Here is a 9060-nt window from a genome sequence, read left to right as displayed (position 1 = left end):
TATCCAGCCGGGAGCTAGGGAATTGCCAGACTCGAGGCTTAACTGGAGTCTAACATGTACTATAATGACATTATCACTGGCATTTTGGTTTTGAGCATCAAATACACAATCAATGTCAAGTCACTGTGACATTTAAAACATTACTCTTAAAATTCTCAGTGATTAGTCCATGGCTGTCGGCCCGTCTGGGAACTTTAACAGCCGAACAGTTGGAGTGAAAGATGAGATACAGGCTGATGGCCAAAAGGTAAAGAGTCATATAAAGAGTCATACTCTTACTTGGACAACAAACATGTGGAAATACATCCTTATGGGGAAGTCTACTCGGTAAGAATTATTTATGCTTATATTATTTATTCAAAGGTATTTTAACACTGAAATGAAACACTTGTTAAAACTGAAATGTACAAGAAGCCTGTATCCAAACCAGATTAATGCAAGTAATCCTGAACACCTATTACTTTGGATCGGGTGTGTTTAATTGGGGTTGGAGCTAAACTCTGCAGGACAGTGGCCCTCCAGGACTGACAGCCCTAGTCTAGGCAAGTGTGAGGTGAGACCTTAAGATGACAAGGTAGAGGTGATAAGTTCTAGCCCGAGGCTCAAGAAGGAGGTAGGGTCTTGTGTCTCATGGGTTGGTACCATCATTTCATTCCCATCTTTGCAACCCAAGCAATACCATTGGCGAACTTGTTAAAATATGCCACCTGTACACTACACTATTTTCAAAGTCGGAATTCCTGACAAATCCCAGAACGCATGTGCGAGAAGTCATGTAAGATGTGAATTTGCCTTGTATCATGCTCTCTCTCATTGGCTACAGGTTGCCAATGTCATTTCCAGCCAAAACACATTTTTGTTCACACTGCAAGGCACAGAGTCCTAGATATTTAGCCTAGATATTCAGCCTCTGATTTCAGCCTCTTGTCATGTATTGTGTACCCGGCGTAAGGCAACCAAAAACCCTGTAGAGCAGTGTTTCCCAACCACCTTCCTGGGGCAACCCTAACACTGCCCATTTTGATTTTCTCCTTTGTCTGAAACATCCAGTTCAGGTCTTGGAGTTTATACTAATGAGCTGATGAGTTGAGTCAGGTCTGTTTGCTTGAGTTTTAAGGGTACTGCTGGTAGAGCAGAATACAATAATGGTTGTTCTGACTCAAAGACTGTAAGTACGTTTTTTATATTTAAAGAATTTTCCACTGACGATTCACATGCAAGTTTTAAGCAGTGTAGAGTGGTGCTTGTTGTTTTTCATTTCTCCATTCAAAAATACAGACATGATTTTATGTTTACGCAGCGCGATGCAAAAGGACACTGATTGGTGTGGCCATACCTTAAAGAAGGACTGCCTTATGGTGAAAGGTAAACCCCTTCGACATAAGATTTTAATTTCTAAATTATGAAGTTGCTAACTAAATGGAAACAAATATTATTGGGACAGTTCCTACGCACTAAATATTATATATATATGAGAGCTACACATTCCAAAAAAGTTGGGACGGGTAGCAATAAGAGGCCGGAAAAGTTAGATGTACATACAAGGAACAGCTGGAGGACCAATTAGCAACTAATTAAGTCAATTGGCAACATGATTGGGTAAAAAAGAGCCTCTCAGTGGCAGTGTCTCTCAGAAGTAAAGATGGGCAGAGGATCACCAATTCCCCCAATGCTGTGGCGAAAAATAGAAATAAAGATATCAGAAAGGAGTTTCTCAGAGAAAAATTGCAAAGAGTTTGAAGATATCATCATCTACAGTGCATAATATCATCCAAAGATTCAGAGAATCTGGAGCAATCTCTGTGCGTAAGGGTCAAGGCCGGAAAACCATCCTGGATGCCCGTGATCTTCGGGCCCTCAGTTCGGGCACTGCATCACATACAGGAATGATACTGTAATGGAAATCACAACATGGGCTCAGGAATACTTCCAGAAAACATTGTCGTGAACATAATCCACTGTGCCATTCGCCGTTGCCAGCTAAAACTGTTTAAAAAGCCACAGCTAAACATGATCCAGAAGCTCAGGCATTTTCTCTGGACCAAGGCTCATTTAAAATGGACTGTGGCAAAGTGGAAAACTGTTCTGTGGTCAAACAAATCAAAATTTGAAGTTCTTTTTGGAAAACTGGTACGCCATGTCATCTGGACTAAAGAGGACAAGGACAACCCTACTGTATTTGTTATCAGCGCTGAGTTCAGAAGTCTGCACTTCTGATGGTAAGGGGTTGCATGGGATGGGCAGCTTACACATCTGGAATGGCACCATCAATGCTGAAAGGTATATCAAAGTTCTAGAACAACACATGCTCCCATCCAGACATCGTCTCTTTCAGGGAAGACCTTGCATTTTCTAACATGACAATACCAGACCACATACTGCATCAATTACAACATCATGGCTGCGTAGAAGGATCTGATTACTGAAATGGCTAGCCTGCAGTCCAGATCTTTCACCCATAGAAAACATTTGGTGCATCATAAAGAGGAAGATGTGACAAAGAAGACCTAAGACAGTTGAGCAACTAGAAGCCTGTATTAGACAAGAATGGGACAACATTCCTATTTCTAAACTAGAGCAATTTGTCTCCTCAGTCCCCAGACGTTCGCAGACTGTTATAAAAAGAAGAGGGATGCCACACAGTGGTAAACATGGCCTAGTCCCAACTTCTTTGTGATGTGTTAATGCCATGAAATTTACATTTGATATGTCATCTATGTTGAATTCTGAATAAAATATTAATCAAATAAAAATGAAACTTCCACATCATTGCATTATTTTTTTATTCACAATTTGTACAGTGTCCCAACTTTTTGGAATCGGGTTTGTGTGTGTGTGTGTGTGTGTCTATATATATATATATATATATATATATATATATATATATATATATATATATATATATATATATATATATATATATATATTATATATATATATATATATATTTATAAAACAAAAAGGGGACTGCAGCCTGGAAATTCAAGAATTCAAGCCAGAGATGGAAGAAAGGAAATAGAGAACAGAAAGGAAGTTGTGGCACTGAGATTAATCTGTGGAGTGAGAAAGGATGAGAGGAGCAAAAATGTAGATGCAGAATATAAAACTTAAAATATGAACAAAGTTCATTTGAAGTGTTACGAGAACATAGACAGAAAAAACTTTTTTTTCCACATATGGTTACCATTTAAAATGTTCCTCTTATTATTATTATTATTATTATTATTATTTATTTATTTATTCTTTTGCCAGTTTGTTGTTGCTTGTGTTATAGTCACATTTTAATATACCATAGAGTTCATTTGTATCAATATTCTATAGGTATCTAAATGACATGTTTTACATAAAATGGGCTACTTTACCTGGGGTATGTTTAGGGTTGGGGTGGGTGTAGACGTTAATAGAACACAATCTAATAGGTAGCAAATTTAAATTATTGTTAATTTCCGGGCTTAGCTGTATCCCTTATAGCCACAACCCAATTGAATGCATTCGGGAGCGAATCACGAGCTGCTCCGCTCCCTGCCGAACAGCGCCCCTTAGCTGCTCTGACTGTACAGCACGCTTTCATGGGGCTTCTTACTTGATGACAATAAACATTTGTAAACTTGCTTTCACAGAAACTTAAAGGTCTCCCTGCAGTTTTCAACCAAAATAAAAGCTTGATGGTTCTGGAAGTGAAGAAATTAAGGCAGTATTGTAATTTTACTATTGTAAAGTCAAATAATTATGTTTATTATAAAATACATACATTTGTTTAATTTATATTTATTTTACAGTGCAGTTGTATTAGCTACAATAGTAATATTACTGTCTTATAACAATTAAGTGTTCTTCTTCTTATTAATTATTAATATTTTTTATTCAATTTGGCTTTAAGCAAGAGTGTGAATGTGATTTGGACTGATACACTATTTCACTCTGACTACTTTGAAGTCAGAATCAGAATCAGAAGACCTTTTCTGCCAGGTATGTTTATACATATGAAGAATTTGATTTGGTGACAAGAGCTTTTAAGGAGCTTTGGTGACAGTGGTAAGACAGGATTATAAAAATAAGATAAGTAAATAGGAAATAACAAAATAAAGAAATTGTATATATTTGTATAAAAAAATACATGGTATATAAAATAGTCTAGGTAAAATGCAAAGAACATTTATACAGGTCCTTCTCAAAAAATTAGCATATTGTTATAAAGTTCATTATTTTCCATAATGTAATGATAAAAATGTAACTTTCATATATTTTAGATTCATTGCACACCAACTAAAATATTTTAGGTCTTTTATTGTTTTAATACTGATGATTTTGGCATACAGCTCATGAAAACCCAAAATGCCTGTCTCAAAAAATTAGCATATTTCATCCGACCAATAAAAGAAAGGTGTTTTTAATACAAAAACAAAAAAAAGTTAACCTTCAAATAATTATGTTCAGTTATGCACTCAATACTTGGTCATAACCCTTTTGTAGAAATGACTCCTTCAATGCGGCGTGGCATGGAGGCAATCAGCCTGTGGCACTGCTGAGGTGTTATGGAGGCCCAGGATGCTTCGATAGCGGCCTTAAGCTCATCCAGAGTGTTGGGTCTTGCGTCTCTCAACTTTCTCTTCACAATATCCCACAGATTCTCTATGAGGTTCAGGTCAGGAGAGTTGGCAGGCCAATTGAGCACAGTAATACCATGGTCAGTAAACCATTTACCAGTGGTTTTGGCACTGTGAGCAAGTGCCAGGTCGTGCTGAAAAATGAAATCTTCATCTCCATAAAGCTTTTCAGCAGATGGAAGCATGAAGTGCTCCAAAATCTCCTGATAGCTAGCTGCATTGACCCTGCCCTTGATAAAACACAGTGGACCAACACCAGCAGTTGACATGGCACCCCAGACCATCACTTACTGTGGGTACTTGACACTGGACTTCAGGCATTTTGGCATTTCCTTCTCCCCAGTCTTCCTCCAGACTCTGGCATCTTGATTTCCGAATGACATGCAAAATTTGTCCAAAAGTCCAGTGCTGCTTCTCTGTAGCCCAAGTCAGGCGCTTCTGCCGCTGTTTCTGGTTCAAAAGTGGCTTGACCTGGGGAATGCAGCACCTGTAGCCCATTTCCTGCACACACCTGTGCACGGTGGCTCTGGATGTTTCTACTCCAGACTCAGTCCACTGCTTCCGCAGGTAACCCAAGGTCTGGAATCGGTCCTTCTCCACAATCTTCCTCAGGGTTGTGAGGAAGATTCTCATTGTGCAGCAGTGTTAATTTTGACACGAAATTTTAATTTAGTTTTAGTCTTAGTCTTTTGACTATAATTCTTTTTAGTTTTAGTCGAGTTTTAGTCATCTGATTTGTTTTAATTTTAGTCTTATTTTAGTCGACTAAAATTGCTTGGTATTTTAGTCGACTAAAATTGCTTGGTATTTTAGTCGACTAAAATAAGACTAAAATCAATAACAGATTTACTAGACAATTTTTTACAGCTGGTATAGGAAACAAACTTAACCAAAATATATAAAACACAAATTCAACTTTATTTCAACACAACTGTGTCTTTATTTCGATTCAAAAGCTTTTATGCAGCAACAAACACTGTCATGATAATGTAAACAATAACTAGCTGCCGGTTGACCATCAATAAAAGAAAAATAAAGTTAGGTCCAGGACCTTAAAGCTTAAAGCTGAGCTGAATAATAAGTGCATACATTTAAAGTAAATATTTAATAAGTTGGGTGGATAAAAAAAAGTAACAAGATTTTATAAGGTATTCATTTGTCTAGCAATATTGTATGTTTTAAATACTACAATATTGCTAGATTTGTATGTATAATGATAGGATGTGAACATTCATGTTTCACATGACTAATATAGAAATATTTGTGATATTGTCAACAAGTAGAACATTATAAAATATACTAAACATTAGTATTAATCAAATGTATTTATCATGATATTACGTATTAGTATTGTGCTCTCATCTAACTTGAAGAAGGGGTTATTTTACAGTACTTTTCAGTTCGTAATATTTAATGCTACAACATCTACGCACTGCACTATTCCAATTTTGCTTAGCTCAATAAACAAAAGAACATCGTTGTGAAATTACATTTGAGAAAATGTCCGGGTGGCTCGTCTGTAAATGTCTTTTCAAATTGGTTGTGTTCTTGCCACGAATGAGCGCTCCGCGTGCTTTACGCTTTGTTTTGTTTTGTTCGTCGTCAAACGTGAGGTGAGCTGTGGACATTTTGTCGCTCTTTTAGACATCACCTCTTCGAATGCCGTCTTCCCGGGAGCTCATTTAAAAACTGAAAACCTTCGCTTCACGTCTCAATAAGTCAGGCTCGGATTGGTTCTCTTCTCTCATGTAGTCTTGCCTGTTATGTTTTGCCGGTTCTTTTGTTCATTCCTCGCATCTCTCCCGTCTGCTGATTTGATTTTCGTCACAGTCTATTTTCGTCTCGTCCTTTATTCGTTGACGATAATGTCAATCAATTTAGTCATAGTTTTAGTCTCCATCAGTGCCTTCTATTTTCGTTTTCGTTTCGTTTTCGTCCGCAAAAATATATTCGTGACGAAAATAATGACGAAAATATTTAGTCAACGAAATTAACACTGTTGTGCAGCATTTTTTGCCACACTTTTTCCTTCCCACAGACTTCCCACTGAGGTGCCTTGATACAGCACTCTGGGAGCAGCCTATTCATTCAGAAATTTCTTTCTGTGTCTTACCCTCTTGCTTGAGGGTGTCAATGATGGCCTTCTGGACAGCAGTCAGGTCGGCAGTCTTACCCATGATTGCGGTTTTGAGTAATTAACCAGACTGGGAGTTTTTAAAAGCCTCAGGAATCGTTTGCAGGTGTTTAGAGTTAATTAGTTGATTCAGATGATTGGGTTAATAGCTTGTTTAGAGAACCTTTTCATGATATGCTAATTTTTTGTATATAGGAATTTTGGGTTTCATGAACTGTATGCCAAAATCATCAGTATTAAAACAATAAAAGACCTGAAATATTTCAGTTGGTGTGCAATGAATCTAAAATATATGAAAGTTTAATTTTTATCATTACATTATGGAAAATAATGAACTTTATCACAATATGCTAATTTTTTTGAGAAGGACCTGTATATCATATTAGTCGAAGTCTGCTGTTTATGTAATTAGTTTAGCTCTTCTGAGGCATCAGTTCAGGGTTTCCTTATAAATTGCTGTATTAATTGGACACAGACTCCAAGAAGGGATAATTATTAGTTTTCAAGACCATCAAAAAATAAAGATTTTTTGCTCACAGATTAACATTAGACCTAGTGTACCTAGTGTACAATTTACAAGCATTAGCATCCAAACTAAATGTGCCACTATAATTCAAGACTTTTGGTTATCTGGTCAGATTTGGTGGCAGTTGGTCTACTATTGCAGGCTCATACAAGGGGTAGAATACATAGGGGATGCGGGAGGCATGACCCCCTAGTTTTCATAGGTGTTTTAATAAGGTGTTCCTGTAGCTTAATTGGTAGAGCTTCGATTCCCCGGGAACACATGATAGGTAAAAATGTATACCCTGAATGCATTGTCAGTTGCTTTGGTTAAAAGTGTCAGTTAAATGCATACATTTAATTTAATTTAAATTTAATAAAACATAAATTCATCCCCTGCACTTTTTGGGACAAGTGTGTTGTAACGGCCAAAACTATGTATTTTGCATGTATCACATTATAGTGCGGTGTGCCCTTTAAGAGACTAATCACTTGACTTGTAACGCACGCTATGTGGTGATGACGCAGAAGGACTATATGTGTGTTTAATGAGGACCCCCATGGATGATAAGTACGCTCTGCCTTCTCGTTGTTATTTTTCTCTTTACTTTATTTGTAACGCCAAGAAAGAGTTAATTTCTCATGTATGAGAGGAGTGCGTTGCCGTGTACCAGCCATTAAATGTGTGGAACACCAACTCTGCGTTTTCTCTTTCACTTAATGCATTTAACGAGTTATCCGAGAAGAAGCGTTACAATTGGCGCCCGAACAACTGAAGCTGGATCCGTCATCTGTGTGGGACCTACGACGATGAAACCCTAAAACTAGTACGGGAGTTGGGGAGCCGTGAGAGTGTTCAATCGGCATCCTGGAAGCTGGTGAGATTAGCTTGCTAAATCTGGTTGCCATGTGCGCAAGGAAGGAACACCTGTATTTCTGCGTGAGTGGATGACGCAGTTTTGTTGACAGTGGATTAATCTGCAACATTTGGACTTTGTGCTTTATTGAACATTTTGATATTGTTTACAAGCTGGTGGTGATGTTTTTTTGAACGAAATAGTTCTGTTGGAACAAAGGATTATTTTTTCTTTTGAGGGAGTGATCTAATTTAAAAATTTTCCCAGCCTATTTTCCAAGCACAGACTGATATTTTTTTTGTATATAATCTTTTTAGGATATTTCAGCAAGGATTTTTGTGTGTGTGTGCACGTTGAATTTGACTGCACAAGCGAACAGCAGAGATTTTTCTTTTTCAAAGACTACTTGTGGTTTATTTTTGTTGTGCATTGGAATTTCGTTTTGAACATTTTGAGGAAATAATACACCTGTTGGAACAGTTTTTCTTCATCGTGAACTGTATTTACTTATGCTGGACTGAGGAATAGTTTCAAACTCCGGACATTTTTCCATGGTCAAGTAACATTTAATTCAATTTAAAGCAACATATTCTTTTGCTCTCGGCCTATTCTGTTACGAAAAATACTAAGCTCTTGCAAAATAGACTATAACTAACTCAAAGGAATTGTTGAATTTTTTTTGAAGATTTTATTGATGGTGTGTGCATTTTAATAACGGGTTGTATTTTTCTGGGTTACATTTAGAATTTTTACAATTTCTAGATTGCTGGTTATGTAAATGCACATTAGCTGATATGGCTTCTCACCCAGACTTTAACACTGACTTGACTTACACATTACCAGATTCTGTCCCCAGACAGAGACCAAAGTTACCTAAGCGTGTGAGCCTGGAGACTCAAGTGGAGCTCTTACAAGCTGAAGTATCTGTGTTGCAACAGTGCCTCAACGATTCTCTCCA

This window comes from Carassius auratus, chromosome 22 (assembly GCF_003368295.1).
Source record: "Carassius auratus strain Wakin chromosome 22, ASM336829v1, whole genome shotgun sequence".
Lineage (NCBI taxonomy): Eukaryota > Metazoa > Chordata > Actinopteri > Cypriniformes > Cyprinidae > Carassius > Carassius auratus.
Note: the sequence above shows the minus strand (reverse complement) of the source record.